The sequence below is a fragment of the Marmota monax genome, unplaced genomic scaffold, assembly GCF_021218885.2.
Source record: "Marmota monax isolate L192 unplaced genomic scaffold, Marmota_monax_Labrador192_F-V1.1 WCK01_AAM20220418_F8-fsc00018, whole genome shotgun sequence".
NCBI lineage: Eukaryota > Metazoa > Chordata > Mammalia > Rodentia > Sciuridae > Marmota > Marmota monax.
In genome coordinates, this window is record NW_026692201.1 from 24,759,232 (window position 1) to 24,778,246 (window position 19,015).

Sequence of the window (19,015 nt, forward strand, 5' to 3'; positions counted from 1 at the left end):
TAGTAAATGCACATGTGTTTTGATTTAGGATATTTTTAATTTATGATAGTTTTATTGGCATGTAACCCCATTTTAACTTGAGGGGTGTCTATTTAAGTGGAGGAGCCTAAAATCTTAGCCTGTCACAAAGTCCTCTGAATTGAACTCATGAAATTTTATGCCATCAATAGTGAAAATTTACTGTACAATTTCTATGTTGTGAATCAGAAAATTATAAGAAAATAATTATGGGTTCCAGTATTGGGCAGGGGGAGGAGTCAGTCATCTAGCAAGTTGCTTGTTTTGTTCTGTTGTTTTTTGTTGTTGTTGTTGTTTTGTGTGTGTATGTTTTTTTCCCCTGTTGAGTGCTCAACAATCCCATTCCTCCTCTTCTGATATGTAGAATTTCTAGGTCTTAGGGTAGCTTTTGGAAAAAAAAAAAAAAAAAACTCAGATTGTTTTGGTATCCAACAGCTGCTCATCCATCCTATGTATAGCCATTTTATTTGAGGATTTTATTTTACTTTTTAATTTTTAAAGAGATGGGATCTTGCTTTATTAGAGATTAGCCTTAAACTCCTGGACTCAAGTTATCATCTTGTCCTTATCTTCCTGAGTAGTTGGGACCACAGGTTCATGTGCCTCCTTCTCACTCTTGGCTGATAAATTTTCAAATCACAATAAAATTTCAAGTGGAAGGTTCTTCAAGATGAAACCAAGAGCAAGTCTGTATAAAATCTGATAGACTGGGTGAGTACAAAAATTTTTACTTCTACTTGCAAAATTGGATACACAGAAAATAAGAAAAAGAATGTTTAAATGACTGTTCTCTAAATATCAAACTGTACTTTTAGCTGTTATCACTCCCGTTCACCTTTTTTTATACTGCAGTCTAAATACTGTCCATTTTATCTCATAAATGTTGTGTTTATACTTTGCTCTTAATCCTTGCCCCACTGTGTTTTAGTTTAGGCCCTTATTTTCTCTACGTCTTTCCTTTCAACTCCCCCTTAGGTTCTCTTCAAATTTGAAAGTCTTATAAAATCACTCTCCTGCTTATATATAAATAAACATACATATATCTGAACAGATGCATCTGAATATCATATGTACATAAAATTTTAATATTTAGCCTTTCACAGTCTGACCTCATCATTGCCTCATCATTTCTAGGTGACACTTGACACTCTAAACACACATGTCTCTGGGTCATTGAAAAGATATCTCTCATCATAAGCGGATATAATAACCCATCTATCTTTTGGATTAGTCTTTTGTACATTTAAGGAAATGGTCAAGAAGTGTAGAGTAGCCTAACAAAATTGTACTGACACTCCATAAGACTTGTCAGGTAGCTCTCTGACCTCCATTTTAGGATATGGAGTTGAGCATTCTGTCAGTGTGGCATATCATTATATGTAATACAGCATTTGTTTCCATACTACAGTGAGATCCTTGAGCAGAGAGACTTTGTGTCCCCAGTGCATTATATTGACATCCATTCATAAATATTAAGAATTTATTACACATCAGACATTGTGCTAGGAGTTGGGGGATTATAATAGAACAAAAACAGACATTTTCAGAGTTAAAGTCTAGTATAGGAAGCAATCGCACTGCAGAATCATAACTGAGAAAAATAGTATGAAGAGACATGTATTGCTGTGAATCCATAGTAAAAAATACTAGTCAGGAAAGTCTTGCCTAAGGAAATGACATGATCTGAGAACTGAAGAATTAAACAAAGAAGAGAACTGAAATTCTGAGTTAAAGAAAAAATGACATAAATTCTGGGGCCAGAAAAATCATGTCATTCACTTCCCAGTTTGCCAAGAATAGGTGATATTGCTAGTAACAAGGCACATGCCTATAATCTACTATAAAAACTACTCAGGAGAGTGAGGCAAGAGGATTGCAAGTTAGAAGCCAGCCAAGGCAACTTTGTGAGAGACCCTGTCTCAAAAACCAAAAAGAAAAAAAGCAATAAAGCACCCCTGGGTTCAATCCCCAGTATCACCAAAGGGAAAAAAGAACAGTCCTTATTCACATAAGAGATGTCCTGTAAATGTCTTTAAGAAGTGTTTGAGCAGCAAATTACATGGTTACCCTATCTATGAGGGGATAGAAGAAGCATGGTAGTGCTGGTGCAAACAGCAACAAATGAGAGGCTAGACCAGTCAGGACCTAAAGGCTAGGTAAAGAAGTACATTCTTCAAGACTGAAAAACCACTGAAGGATTTTAAACCAGGCCATGACTTGATGGGATTGGCGAATTGCAGAATTTACTCAACCTGTAAACCTCAAAAGAATATAGAGGTGTATTACAGTAGGTAGAATAGTCTAAATTAGGAGATAAAAGAGGTTAGAATGACATGTTGTTGGACCAGGGTAATATAATGGAGGGTAGAGTGAAGTAGATTTGATAGGAAAATAGACTGAGACTTGTTAGGATTGGACTTTGTGTTGGAGGAAATGGAAAGTTGTACATTTGCAGCTGAATGATGACATTCTCTTAAAAATGTATTTGGAGAAGGGTAGGTGGGACAATCATTTGGTTTATAAGTTTCTTGTGTGAGGCTTTTATGTAGAAATGCAGATCTGAGACGTGGGATCTAGATTGAAAATAAAAGCTGTTAAGTTTGTAGGGGGAAATTAAAATCTTGAGTATACATGAATTATATTTTGGATACAGGTTAGGGATGTGCAGTGAAGAAGTTCAATTCCATTTGGGCTAGGTAGAAGAAGAAAAGCCATATAAGAAGCAGTATTCAAAAGGATATTATGAAGCTAGGCAGAGTAGCACATGCTTATAATCCCAGTGGTTAGGGATACTGAGGCAGGAGGATCATGAGTTCAAAGCCAGCCTTAGTAACTTAGCAAGGCCCTAGGCAACTTGGTGAGACCCCATCTCTAAATACAAATGTAAAAATGAAAGGGCTAGGGATGGTGCTCAGTGGTTAACTGCAGCTGGGTTCAATCCCTGGTATCAAAAATAAAGTGTGGGGTGGGGATAGTATTGCGTTCCTGACAAGACAATAAGTGCTTCAAAGTAGTGGTAGACAGTGTCAAATGACATTGAGAAGTCATGTGAAATAAGTAAAAAATAGCCACTGGATTTGACAACATGATGGTCATAAGTGACAGCAAGAACTATTTTGTTGGAGTAAAAAGGAAAGAAGCCCAATTTGAATGGTATGTGATAAATGATGAAAGAATGGAATTCATGTGGAGCTCTCTTAAGTTTTGTTTGATTTATGTTTCAGATGGAGGTAATATTTAATATTGTATTATGTTAACTGATGTTCATATAGAGTGGGAAGCAATAATTATAAAATTGTTACCTGTTAGTGTTTTCCAAAAGTACTGCTTCTAAGAAAACACCCTGAGTTAATCTGCGACAACAAGCTATCACCTATGATAGGACATAAGGCTGACTTTCAGAACTAACACTGACCCCAATTAAATGGAAGGAATGACAATAAAATTATAGACATTGAAGTTAAAAACCCAGCACTTTTACTTTAAGACCAGTAAAACTTGCCTGGATGTTTTAAGTTTTACTGGATGTTTAAAACCAAAACTTGGAAACAAAAGAAAGTAAAAGGGCTAAAGAAAAAAATGGCCCATATTTTGGCCCTTGCCCTTTAAGATTAGCCAAAATTCAGGGAATGACAGGACTTCTCTAAGGACCCTGCAACTCCAGTAAGTCACCTGGCCTCCCAGGAAAGGAGTCAAGGAATGCACATTTTACAAAGAGGATTACTGAAGAGTGAAATGTCTCTGATGGTTCCAAGGGAAGCCAAATGTGGTCAGCAAGACCCTGACCAATCTGGTAGATGGCACATATAGTAGGAAAAAACTAAAGGAGTCAAAAGGCTTCTCATAAGTTCCCAAAAGTAATCCCTAAGGAATCTCAGCTGACTATTAACAGTAGATAGGTACAAGGTGAATGTTTTACCAACTTAATCTTAAACACCCAGTAGGAGAGTATAACCAAAACATAGTCATACATGGACATTTTAAAGAAAAGACAACTGTTCTTTTAATGTAACTTGAGATATACATTTGTGTCAGTCCCCCCCAAAATAATTAAAAGTGGGAGGCTGTAAATAAAGGGTTTGGGGCCTGAGGATGTGGTTCATTTGCAGCTGAATGATGACATTCTCTTAAAAATTTGTGTGCTTGCCTAGTGTAAAAATGTAGTGTGCTTGCCTAGCATGTGTGATGCACTGGGTTCAATCCTCAGCACCACATTAAAAACATAAACAAAATAAAGGTATTGTGTCTATCTATAACTAAAAAAAAAAAAAAAAAATTTAAAGAAAGGGTTCTTATACAGGAGTGCCTGATAACTACCTCAGAAGATGCTGCCAGAGTCACAAGTTTGTTCTGAGTCAATTTGAGACCTACAGATTTTCCTAATATCCTACATAGGTAAGCTCAATTTGTTTCTCACAGATATGATTCTCTAGCCCTGATATTTATCCCTCGAATTGGTCTAAAAGATGTAATGGGCCACATAAAAGCCCTACATATTTTACCAAGACAGTCCTGAGTGACACAGCTAAAGGAATCCTACTGACACAGGTAACAGTAATAAGAAGCTGTTTTACAGAGTAAATGGCAGTTCACAACTCAAGGAGACACCTTTGCCATTATAGAAACTAAATGTTGTGGATATGTCTAACAAATTTTACTAACGTTTCTAAAGCCTTAAAATTACCTCCACTCACAAATCAATGGCATGTCAGATCATACCTTCAGCTCTAATAAGTTACTGTCTTTGAGGTCTGGCTATAATAATGATTTTGTTTTTGTGCTAATTGTTTACAAAAACATTCAGTTACCTGTGAACTACTACCATAGACCTCTGGGCTGCCCTGATGCATGAGATGCCCACAGAATCCATGAAGTTTCAGATGGTCATAAAAATACAACCTGCCATGGAAATTCCATCTGACTTCTACACGGGCTCAGTAGATAAACCTCTGTAGAGGGATTCTGACTGCTATTCCCCTCTGTGCACCCTCCAGCCAGCTTAAAGAAGATAGAGTGGTCATCACCCACTAATAGTAGTTAAGGTAGCTCATCAGAGGTGGAAATGAGGCAGGAGAAAGAATTAAAATGGAGGAGACTTGGGGGCTCCTTCAAGGTCAGACCTCTGTGTAGTGGTGCTGAGAAACTATGGATACAAGCCTGACTTCATCAAGTTCAGGCCAACTCCTATGTAAGCACAGAAAGAGTTAAAAAAAAAAAAAAAAAAAACCTGATAGTGAAACTGCCTGATACCCAGACCCCCTGCCAAAAAGGCACAGTAGCCTGACTAGAACAAAGAATAAATGAAGAGCTTGTGCCTTACCCAGGATTGGGTAGGGGAATAGTGCCCTTATAGATCTGTATATACCCCTAGACAATAGCCACTCCTGCTATCTCTCTCTTGGGACCCCTACCCCTAGCCCTTTGGGAGCTCTACTTTCTTTCTGTTATTCTAATAAATTCTGTTACTTTTCTCTAAAAAAGGAAAGAAAATAAAAAAATGGAATTGGTCTAGATATCACTCAAGACCCTTTAATGGGAGGAGGGAGGAGGATTTTTTTAATTGATTTTTGAGAGATTTGATGATTTTTATCTGCTTTGGTGAAAGACTTAACGTGTTTCAAAGACAATGGGAAATATTATTTTGAGAGTGGTTTAATATATGAGAAAAGAGTTGGGTATAAAAATTAGCTGGAAGGATTGGTACACATTAATCATTCAGAAAAGTAAACAGTAGTTAAGTCCAATTAGAAAAATGCCTTTTCTATTTTTTTAATCAGGAACTGAACAATAACATTGTTCATAGTTGTGGGCTCTGGGTAATCACTTCATCGACTTAATTTGAGATTTTCTGAGATCCTGCTAGTACACCATTTATATGCCTCATTCTCTACTAATGCTTGAAAATTCCATTGGTATAAATCTATTTTAAAGCATATATTCCTCTTCCTAGGAATATTTTTTTTAAAGTGTTTAAAAGTGCCAAAATCTAGAATTACCTGAGAAGATGTACAATAAAATGCTGAAGCTGAACCTCAAGAGATCCTATTCCTTTTTTTTTTTTTTGAGGTGGAGCCTTGGCATATGCATTCTTTAAAAGCTCCCCAAGGTGATTCTGATGTACATTATTGTTGAAAAAGTTGCCATCATCCTATCAACCCTGCATTGACTCATAACATTTTATTTAGCAGTGTGAAGAGGCCAGTACATTTATAAAGCAGTGGTACTTAGTGGCAGTTGGAGGGGGACTTTGCCCCACATGGAATGTTTAGCAAAATCTGGAAACATTAGTTTCCTTGAGTTTGAGGAAGTTGGTATTACTTATTTGCTGGAGATCCTACCAATGCACCAGGCAACTTCCTCCTGACCTCAACAAAGAATCATCTGATCCAAAATGATGGTAGTGTCCCTGTTGAGATGTTTTCCTGTGAAAAATGGAAAGCCAGATTGTATTTTTAGTGAACTCTTAATGGGAGGGGAGCTTGTTTGATAAGGGTACTAATGAATATGAATCTATGCTACCTCACAACCTTGTTATCAGTGCTTATAACGGGCAGCAAAAAGTTTCAAAATACATTGTGCAGAACTAAGAAATGTAAATAGCATAATAGGCTGGTTACAATGTTATTTTCCTTGTCAAAAATTTATAGTGCAACTAAAAATCTTATTGCTGTAAATTTGTTGCAATGACTTTGGAAATTAATAGGCAGTAGCCATTGTATTGCAGCTGAATGTAATGCCAACCTTATAATTCAACAATTTCACTTGTAAGTATATACCCATTGAAATGAATGCTTATGTCTACTAAAAGTCTTGTATAATAATATTTAGCAGTTTGATTCATTATAGCCCCAAACTGGAACAAAGCGAAGACTTTGATATACACATAAAATATATATGGGGATTATATGTATATATATATATATATACATATATATTATGTACACACACACACACATACACACACACACACAGAATACTACTCACCAATTAAGAAGAAGCTGCTATGTGAATAACATGGGTGTATCTCACAGTCATTGTGTTGAGTGATATAGACACAAAAGAATTCACATCCCTGGGTTTAATCCCCAATACACCACCCCCCAAAAATGGCAGGTGCACTGGTGCACTCCTGTAATCCTAGGGACTTGGAAGGATGAAGCAGAAATGGATTGCAAATTCAAGGCCAGCTGCAGCAATTTTGTGAGGCCCTCAGCAACTTAGCACGACCCTGTCTCAAAAGAGATGGGAATGTAGCTGAGAGAGAGAGCGCCCCTGGGTGCAATCTCTGGTGCAAAAGAAATAAAAATTTACATTGCACAATTCCATTTGTATTAAATTCAAGAATAGGCAAAAATAATTTGTGATGATAGAAGTCATGATAATAGTTCTCTGTGGTTGGTATGAACTTATTAGGGACACAGGGAGCCTTCTGAAGAAATAAAAATTTTCTGTTATATTGGTCTTGGTGGTTTGTACATTGGTGTCTATTATGAAAAAATACATCAATGTCAGGCGCAATGGCATACACCTGTAATTCCAGTGACTAGGAGGCTAAGGCAAGAAGATTTCAACTTTAAGACTGATCTGGAAAACTTTCTCAAAATTAAAATGACTAGGGTGTGGCTCAGTGGTATAGACCTTCTGGGTTCAATCTTTACTATACACATACACTTGTGGACATACACACATAAAAATCATCAAGCTGACCATTTAAACTTGGTAAACTTTATTGTAGATTTGTTTCACCCTGATCCTTAAAGGTGAGAATGAAACAGGAAAGCCAATTTTTAACCTCTTGAGGTCTTTTGTCAAATAATTGGTTAAATACAGGGTCAGCTACCTGATATTGCTCAAAAAACAAACAACTGAACGCATTTTGTTAAAAATACATATGGGGGGACAGGGTTGTGGCTCGGTGGTACAGCACTTGCCTAGCATGTGTGAGGCAGTGGATTCGATTCCCGGCACCACATAAAAATAAAAACAAATAAAATGAAGGTTTAAAAAAAGTGCATATTGGATTTAGAGTCAGACTTAGTTTTGAATCACAGCTTCATCCATAATTAGTTATATGAATGCATTCAGTAAGTCACTTATTTGCCTACTTTTTGTGACCATAGAAGAAAAGTTTAGTGATTTAAGAGAAATATAGAAAACTCTGTTCTTTGTTTGGCCTTGATTCATGGTCTACCACCACTGAGAAATGCCCACACATGTGCAGGGGTGGCCTCAGCAGCTAGTAATTAGATATTGATATAGATATGTATTAGGTGACATACCACCTCTGACTTCAGCCAGATAGACAACTGAACCCTAACTGGAACAATCAGGTTTTCATGAGAATTTAAATTTTGAATTGAAAGAAGTTTGTCAGGCTACTTATCATTTGAACTAAAAAGATGTAAAGTTAGGCCAGGGCTGCCTAACTTTTGGTAGCAAGCATCATGTGGAAAATCCAGGAGTTTTTTTGAAGGACAAGAATAATTTCACATTGCTTACTGTGTCACTCAGGGTTGTAAATGTTAATAACTCTAAAATTGATAGTTATCCCTACTTTACAGGTAAAGTAGATGCAGAAGCTGAATAAACTTGGGATGTAGCTCAGTAATAGAGCACTTGCTTAGCATGTACAAGGTCCTGGGTTCAATTTGTAGTACATGCCCCCACCACCACCAAACACTTAAATAAAATGCTAAATAAAACCTAGGCGGTTTGACTCCTGAGCCCATGCTTTCATGAAGACGTGCTGACATATCAGACCCAGTTCTATTAGTTGCATAAGTTCCTAATGACTTTCCAATTCCTGATCCTAATTCCTTGGGTCTGCTCACTCATCATTTATCCTTTTGAAATTTCATGTTTTTGCTTAACTTAAGCCATCTTGAGTGGATTTCAACCAATTCCAACTGAGAGAGTCCTGTCCCAGTTTGACTCTGAGTCTGGTTACAAATACGAACCAGAGAGAAATTAAAACTGGCAAAAATCAAGGTGAGTTAGTGGGTAACATTGACTTCCCACTATAAGATGAGAACTTAGTTTGCATTATATAGATATGAATCTTTTATTTAGGCTATCTCCAATAATGTTTTGAAACCCAGATAATACAGTCACTGAGTAGAACATTAGGGAACTTGATAACCAAGAATTTAAAATGTCAAGTGTATGTGTGGATTTCTGTATATGGAGTTTTGAAAAGTACATTGGAAAGGGGGGAATTTTAAATAAGGTTTCCAGATGAAATAAGAATGGAGCGAATTTGGAAATTCGCTCCAAATTTGATCAATTTGAATTATTGGATACTATTTCTGCCTATAGCCCAGGGCCTGAGAATTTAAGACCGGACTAAGAAATCGCTCAAGGGGCATGTTGAATTGCAACATAACTTTTTGCCACGTTGTTTCTAACATGGAAATTTTTACACAAAATGCCAGAAAGTGAAATCTTAACAACAGGAACAGTACTCTCAAGAAAGAGCAAAAGATATTAAAGAATTCCAATTCTTCAGTTCTCTAAAATATTTTCTATTGCCTATTCCTTTCCATGCATCACAGAAATATGATGATACCTTCCTTATATGTTATCTATCAATAGCCACTAGGACTGGAATACACTGTGTGTAAAAAGATATTACTAAAGGACAAGCTTCCACAATCAAATTTATGTTTTTGTTTGCTTTGAAGCTAAAACAGAGAACAATGTAAAGGAAGACTAATAGCTGTTGCTAAGAAATAGAAGTCCAGAAAAATTTACAACTTAAGGAAAAACCTCACCCATCAAGTTCTTCAGCTTTAGCTAAATATAAAAGTTATCTCCCTAAGAAAAAATTGGCAAGCCATCCTCTAGGATAGTGCAGTTGCATGCTAAAAACTTCAAAGTCTGCAATAGACCCAGACCACAGACAATCTCAACTCTTCAGAAACTTCCCATTGTCCAATACAAAGGAATCTTCACCAAACAGAAGGAAAGAAACTTAGTGTCCCTTCTCAGGGTTGGCCCTGAAGACTATAAAAGGGAATCCAAATCAAATGTAGCAAGATTTGCTAGTAATTAGTGGAAAGTGGTTCAATTAATTCATGTCTTATAAAATTTCAGGGGCCTATTACATACTATCCCATTCCTGCTAGACACATAATATGCTCTAGTTCACCTATTTAAATCACAGATTACAGTTATGTATTTAACTATGTTCTGAATGTTCTGTATATGCCTGTTCACAGGCTAGGAAGTAGGAAAACAATGTTAAGAGGTACAAGGATTTTTCTCATTTGGAGTTTACATTTTGGTTTGAAGGATAGGGAGAACAGAGACAGATGAATAAGGAAATATGATTACAATGTGGGATGGGTTTAGTAAAAGGGTAATATCAGAGAGAATAAAAATAAACATTCAAATGGAAAGAATAGTAGGACAATCAGTGAAGTCTTCTTTGAGCTGTTTCTTGAATGGTGAGATAGAACCTACTGGAAGAAGAAACAGTGCAGAAAGGAGAATGGGTGAAAAGACCCTATTAGGAGGGGGCTTCTCATGTATAAAGAACTGATATATCTGGAGAATAGCAAGTGAGAAGTAGAGTTGGTTATTGGTTGAGTGAACACTCACCTGTTTATTGTTACTTTCAACTTTTATTTTGGTATTTTTTATGAATTTTGTATTAATACTATTTTGAAGTAAGAAGGCACATTTGGTGAGAGAATCCCCTGTTTTGTTTTTTTAACTCAGGGGCACCAGACCCTGAGCCATATCCCTGGCCCCTAGTTCTATTTTGTATTTTATTTAGAGACAGGGTCTCACTGATTTGCTTAGTGCCTCACTTTTTCTGAAGCTTGCTTTGAACCCACGATCCTTCTGCCTCAGCCTCCTGAGCCTCCTGAGTTACCAGGGTTACAGGCATGCACCACTGCACCTAACTCTGTATTTCTTTTTGTCTCAGGTTCTCTGTAGATCTTAATTTTTAAAATTAAAACCTGAAATTTGTATTTGGGTATTTAATATAATAGATATGATTAGGCATGAATGTTTTATTTTTTAAAAAAAATTTTAAATCAATTTGATTTTATGATTTCTTAATATTTGTTCTCATGGGTCACTTGTTTTCTTTCCCTCTTACTAGATAATGCTACTTTTATTAGAGATATATAAGTAAAACTTGTGTACAACTATTGTTTTGATTATGTCAGTAACCATACTTCCAGAGGATATGGGAGGTGAACCTACATGATTCATGAATATATCAAAAATTATTAGACAAGGAAGACACTTTTGAAGGGAAGCTAATATATGCAGTTACCTTTGTGCAAGTTTGAGAACATACAGGTCTTCATAGATAAATTAATATCTAATTTTAAATGATAATATATACATTGATAAAATAAGCTTGTTATACATTTTGAAAACTGTTCAAACATCTTTTTAAAAATCTACCTTTAAGCCAGGCCTGGTGGTGCAACCCTGTAATCCCAGAGACTTAAAAGGCTGAGGCAGGAGGATTCAAACCTGAAGGCCAACCTGGGCAATTTAGTGAGACCCTGTCTCAAAGGCAAAGAAGAACTGGGGATATAGCTCAGTGGAAGAATACCCCTAGTTTCATACCCTAGTACTAAAAACAAAAACAAAATAACAGCAATGTAACAAAAACCTATCTTTATAGAATAAAGTGTACAATCTGGTAGACCTGCTATGAGAAAGAACATGGTAATAGTATCCTGCCTGATTTTCACACTTCCATGTTTGCCCTGTCTCTAACCAACTACTCTCGTCATAGAAACTAAAGAGGCTTTTTACAAATACAAAACAGATCATATTGCTTCACTGCTTAACACTCTTTCAGAAAAATTCAACCTCCTTTCCATTGAATCTAACAAGGGCCTGCATGATCTCACTTTAGTCTGTCTCTCCAAAGTCCTCTCCCCTATCAGTCTCCCCTGCTCATTATGTTCCAGCCAATTGGCTTCCTTTCCTTCCTTTCTGTCCTCAATCCTGCTGAATTCTTTTCCTTTCCCAGGCTTTCCCTATGATTCTTTCAGTGCCTGGAATGCTTCTCTCAGATCTTCCCATGTGGGGCTCTTGTGACAAGACCCCTTCAGGTCTGGGATCAGGTATCACTTCCTTAGATGGCCTTCGTCCTTCACTTTTTCTAGTTACTGTTTATTTCCTTCTTATTAATGATGATGATTTACAATTACCTCACTTTGTTGTTTACTTGTTTGTTGTCTTTTCCCTTACTTGTAGGTAAGCTCCCTGATAACCTGATATGATAACACATCTGAAAAAGCTAAAGATATGTCTGGGCATGATGGAGCATGCCTATAATCCCAGCAACTCAGAAGACTAAGGCAGGAGGATTTAAAGTTTGAGGCCAAGCCTCCACAACTAATTGAGGCCCTAAGCAACTTAGCAAGATCCTGTCTCAAAATAAAAAAATAAAAAGGGTTGGGGATGTAGCTCAGTGATAGAGTGTCCCTGAGTTTAATCCCCAGTACCCCCCCCCAAAAAAAAGTTAAAGATATGTTAAAAATAAATCTTTCAGCATTTTTTAAAAGAAACAATATTACAAGTGAAGCACAAAATTTACAGACAGAACATAAAGTCACTGTGCCTTATGAATCTCATATAGACATAACTATCAGAGTGGTAAGAGTGGAAATAGCATGAGTACAACATGCCTACTGTAGAAGGGGGCATTATTGATCCTGTATCATCCCTTCTCCCATACCATAGTGATCATATAGTTCCTCTTTTAGAGATCAGCCTGATTAACCTAAATTAATCAGGTAATCCCAATCTCCCCATCAGTCTAATAAATTTATGACATTTCCTATGCCATAGCAGAGGTTAAGGAATGGGCATATGACCCAGTTTGGAGTACAACAAAACAACAACAACAAAAAATGAGAGGCTTGTTTAGGAATTCAGAAAAAAGAAATTTATTTGAATGTGAAAGATCAGACAGTGGATCCTTTTTCCCTCTCTGGCATTGAGTGTGACATTGTGAAACCAAGAACAGTCACACTTCTTTTGCCCCCACAAGATAAGCAATCTAAGCATGAAGAAATGACACAGAGGAAAAGAGAAGTGAGGGAACCATAGAGAAATGCAACCAGAGCTGCTGGATAAAGCTGTCTATAAGCTTCTCATAAACTGCTTTTAATTGTGCAGTTCTTATTTCTTAAGCCAGGTGGAATTTGGATTACTTGAAGGTGAGACAGCCTAATAAAAATCCTACCATCTCTTAACTAAAAGTCAAGCAATAAGATCCAAAACATGTAAATGAAGAAATAGTTGTCAATATATGGCACTAAGAAATATGGAACTTTCTAGCAAAAGAAACAACTTTAAATAGCTGATAACCATGTGTTTCTAAGAACTAGAGATAGAAAGAAGAGAGATGAGACATAGGCTGTATTTTTAACTGGAAATTTTAATTATTTTTATTTTTAAATCTGATGAAATTTAGGATTTTAATTGAGTTCCTTTTTAAAATTGTGTTTTAAATTACTAAAAATGGAGGACATTTATAAATATACTGTATTTGGTGTTTGAGAGGTAGAAAGTGATCCTAGAGAAGTAGGGAACATAAAGTCCACAAAAGGAAAAGCAGTCTTAATAAGAATTCTGAAGTTGTCTTGTTTTTAAGTGCCTAATGGCTAGTTTTTTATTTTTAAAATATTTTTCTTCAATATTTAGGTGTATCCTATGCTACAAAAACACTGAAAAAGTAGCAACCAATCAAAAAACTGAATGCTTGTGAAAATAGATTTCTTAAATCAAAATGGACATATTTATACATGATATGATTATTGTAGCCCATTCCTAAATGGTAAGAATGTGGGTTTTTTCTTTTCTTAAATTGATAATATTTTCCCCAAATAATATTTTTTTAAAAAATTTTTTAGATGTAGATGGAAACAATATCTTTTATTTATTTTTTAATAATTTTTTTAGAGAGAGAGAAAAAAAATTTTAATATTTATTTTTTAGTTTTTGGCGGACACAACATCTTTGTTTGTATGTGGTGTTGAGGATCAAACCTGGGCCGCACACATGCCAGGCGAGCGCGCTACCACTTGAGCCACATCCCCAGCCCACAATAACTTTGATTGATTGATAGATTGATTTATCTTTATGTGGTACTGAGGAACGAACCCAGTGCCTCACACACGGTAGGCAAACACTCTACCACTGAGCTACGCCCACAGCCCCTTCCCCAAGTAAATTTATAACCCCATGTTCTACTTGTGAAATACTTCACTGTTTCTATGTGTAAGCAAATGTATTATTCACCAATAAATTTTCAGAGCACTCTTACAATCATTCTGCATAAATCCAGATATTTTATCCTTAACTCCTCTTACTTCTAATACACTTTGCATCTTTTCTCATTCAGATTTCCAATTGTATCTGATATTTTAGTGAAGTGTTTCCACAACCATTTTTTTATTTGTTCTTTTTAGTTATACATGACAGCAGAATGTATTTTGACATATTATACATACATGGAGTATAACTCCCCATTATTGTGATTGTAAAAGATGTGGAGTTACACTGATCATGTAGTCATATATGAACCTAGGAAATTAATGTCCAATTCATTCTACTGTCTTTCTTATTCCCATCCCCACACCCTTCCCTTCATTCTCCATTCTCTAATCTAAAGTACCTCTATTATCCCTACCCCCGCCCTTTGTTTTGGGGGATTGGCTTATTTCACATATTCTTTATCCATTCATCTGTTGAAGGGCACCTTAGGCTGGTTCCATAGCTTAGCTCTTGTGAATTGAGCTTCTGTAAACATTGGTGTGGCCACATCACTGTAGTATGCTAATTTTAAGTCCTTTGGGTGTATACCAAAGAGTGGGACAACTGGGTCAAATGGTGGTTCCTTTCCAAGTTTTCTGAGGATACTCCATACTTCTTTCCAGAGCAATTGCACCAATTTGCAGTCCCACCACAAAGTATGCTGTAGGGTGCAGTGACATGAATCAAGGTTTTTGATTGCCTCATGGTTATGGTGCGTAGCTTGTGCTGGGAAACCCTGTGCAAAAGTATAGGTTAAGATTGCCCAGTTGCTTCTGTATCCTGGTGGAGTAACATCTGCTGTAATCTTTTGGGGGGCACCAGGGATTAAACTCAGGGGCATTCCATCATTGAGCCACATCCTCAGCCCTATTTTGTATTTTATTTGGAGACAGGGTCTCACTGAGTTGCTTAGCACCTGATAAATTGCTAAGGCTGGCTTTGAACTGTGATTCACCTGCCTCAGCCTCCTGCTGGGTTTACAGGTGTGTGTCACCATGCCTGGCTTTTTTTTTTTTTTTTTGTCCAAGCTTTCTGGGCCTGGACCTGGATGCTCTGATATACCACAACAGCAGCCAAGAGAGACATTGGACTTTTGCCACTGAGGAGCAGCTGGCCCATCTGCAGGCCAACACTGATCACAAATTCAAATGCAAAGTGGTGGCAAAGGGGAAGTTTTTCCAAATGATCCAGTCTTTCTTGAGCCTCATGGAGAAAGGACGCTCTGCAAATACTATGAAAAAGATTACTAGAATTCTGTTCAGTGTTTAAGCCAGCAATGCCATGGTCTGTTGTGGGTACAACTTGCATGTATTTCAAGCATTCAAGTTTTATCAATAACTCTGTAATGGAATGTCACCCATGGATAATATTGCTTACTTGTTCATTTTGGGCTTGTAAAGTAGATGAATTCAATGTGTCTAGTCCTCAGTTTGTTGGAAACCTTCTAGAGAATCCTCTTGGACAGGAGAAGGCACTGGAACAGATTTTGGAATAGGAGCTACTCCTTATAAAACAGCTTAATTTTCATCTTATTGTCCACAATCATTATAGACAGTTTGAGTGCTTCCTCATTGATATAAAGACCCACTATCCCATGTTGGAGAATCCAAAGATTTTGAGGAAAACAGCTGATGACTTTCTTAGTAAAATTGCACTGACTAATGTTTATCTTTTATACATACCTTCTCAAATTGCCTTGACTGTCATATTATCTAGTGCTTCCACTAGATAATTGCTAAGGGATTGCTATGAAAAGGTATTTATCAGAGAGTCTAATGCTGAGAGAATAGAACTTGCTTGTCACAGTTACTATATAATGAAAATCATGAGAAAGTGAAAAAGTATCAATCACCCAGATCTGAAGAAGTTGCCATTCTAAAACAGAAATTAGAACGATGTCATTCTGCAGAGTTTGCACTTAATGTAATTACAAAGAAGAGGAAAGGCTATGACGATGATAATTAGGTATCAAAGAAACCCAAAAATGAGGAAGAAGAGTGGACTGATGATGACCTGGTAGATTCTAACTATTTGAAGTCAATATGTCAGTGCTAACTAATTAGCAGAAGTAGAAACCATATCTGGCACTTTATTCAAAAGTATAATTTGAAAAAAATCAAAATATATTAAACTTTATTACTTTAATAAAAAAGAAAGAAAGATTGCCCAGTTGCTATAGTGACACCCTGCCCTGGAAACTGTGCAAAGACTCAGAGTTATAAGTCTTAACCTTGAAACTCAGACACTAGCTCCCAAGAATAGGGGATTCTGAGCTTAGCAAGATAACCATAATACTTGTCAATGCTGTGACCTTTAAGCCTATCTGCTTTGCAAAAACTTTTTGACAAATAACCTTTTGATGATAAAACCTATACAATAAACATGCGGAGCCAGTTCTGGGTCACATTCTCAACCAGAGATCGGATTCCCACCTGATTCAACTTTCTCTCTTAATGTTTGTGTGCTTTTCTTAATCCCCTATCACCTCTTGCCAGTTTCTGAATTAATGGTCGCTGCAGGTCATGGCAGTATGTCACATAATATTTTATACAGGAAAAACAGTTGCAGCTGGGCAAAGTATCACACACCCGTGACCCCAACCACTCCGGAGGTTGAGGCAGGAGTATCACAATTTCAAAGCCTCAAAACCAGCCTCAGAAATTCAGTAAGGCCCCAAGCAACTTAAGGAGACCCTGTCTCAAAATAAAAAGGACAGGGGATGTGACTCAGTGGCAAAGCACTTCTGTATTCATTTCCCAGTAACGAAGAAGAAAAAAAAAGTTGGAGACATAATGAATAATCTTTTCACCTCACAAAAATAAAATGTCCATTTGAGAGGAAAGTAATGCCTGAAATACAGCCTGCATCCAGTCAACATGTAGTTTTGAATTTGCTGCCAGAGATAAGAGGCATCCTTTATAATTCATACAAAGGTTCTATTATGTTTCAGTAGTGATCAAGATTGAAGGCAAAAATTAAAAAGCAATAGAAGAGTATACAGAATATAATCAATTTCAACTTAGACTGTTGAAGTACTCACTGAGTGTTAGGCACTGAGATCACAGAGATGAGGAATTTACTGGACTCATAATGAGTAGGGAAACTCAGCTAGTTTGCACAAGACTACTTCAGTTTGCCTGTTTTTTCATTATCCTGTCTCATAGCATCCCCTTTCACTGTCATATGTCTCTGAGTTTGGATGATAAATTATATACTTGATGATAAATTTTATATATATATATATATATATATATATACACACATACCTGGCATGGTGACACACACCTATAATCCCAGGAACTCTTGAGGCTGAGATAGAAGGATCACAAGTTGTTCAAGGCCAGCCTCAGCAATTTAGCAATGCCCTAAGCAATTTAGTGAGATCCAGTGTCAAAATATAAATAAATAAATAAATAAATAAATAAATAAATAGATTGGCTCGGTGGTTAAGGACCTCTGGGTTCAATCCCTGGTACCAAAAAACAAAAATAAAAAATTATGTACTTTATATAATTGGAAATGCTGTATACTTTTATGACTGGCAATGCAATAGGTTTTTTTTTTTTTTTTCAAAAGCAGCATCCAACAAACATGTGAGCAATACATTGTGCTACTACTTTGCAATGGTTACTAGAAGATAAGAATTTTTCAGCTTCATTATAGTCTATGGGACCACTATAGTGTATGCAGTTTGTCACTTACAGAAAAGTCATTATTCTGTGTGTGGCCATATTGTACATACACACATATATACATGGAACTGCCTTGAATTTTTGCTTCAGCCAGGGCATTCTGCCTCAGAATATTCTCCCATGTCACTTCTGTAAAAATTCTAATAACTGAGTTGGCCACATTCTGCCAGGGAATATCAAGTGTGATGAGGTCCTCATTGACAATGGGACAATTCTGATCTAACCCCCAAATCCCCTCTAACTTAGTTCATTTGTATTTGTGTTATAATATGAAATTATTTTAGTCTTGTCTCTTGTTCCTTTCACAGAGGTAATACCCTTGGAATTTTATGAGTGTTAGGAGTGCCTTATTATTCATAATGAATCCCAGTATTAGTTTGTTTTTCGTTACTATAATAAAATACTTAAGCAGGCTAGTTTGTAAAGAAAAAAGCTCATAGTTAGCTCATAGTTCTGGAGATTCAAGGGCCCACATCTAGTTATGGCTTTCTTGTCTTGTAGGAAGAATCTTGAGGCAACATAGGGCAAAAAAACAGGGAGTTAGCCTATATGTTCCCTCCCCTCTCTCTCTCTCTCTATTTCTCTGGTAGCAGGAATTGAACCCAGGGATGTTTTATTGCTGAGTTATAGCCCTAATCCTTTAAAATTTATTTATTTATTTATTTATTTTATATTTTTTCAGTTTTCGGTGGATACAACATCTTTATTTTATTTTTATGTGATGCTGAGGATCGAACCCAGCACCCCGTGCATCCCAGGCGAGCGCAATACCGCTTGAGCCACATCCCCAGCCCCTTTAAAATTTATTTTTTTTATTTTGACATAGGGGCTCACTAAGTTGTTTGGGGGCTTTGCTAAATTGCTGAAGCTGGCTTTGAACTTGCGATCCTCCAGCCTCAAACTTCAGGGATAATGGAATTACCAGCATGTACCACCATGCCCCACTGGAGGTTAGTATTTCAACATATGATTTTAGCAGAGATACAAGCATTCAAATCATAGCGCCATCT

At 36.6% G+C, this 19,015-nt stretch overlaps 1 pseudogene; it reads left to right on the forward strand.

The window, feature by feature from the left end:
* Positions 1-7,535: 7,535 nt before the first annotated feature.
* Positions 7,536-17,615, forward strand: LOC131423590 (cyclin-H-like; annotated as a pseudogene).
* The last annotated feature ends 1,400 nt before the right edge of the window (positions 17,616-19,015 follow it).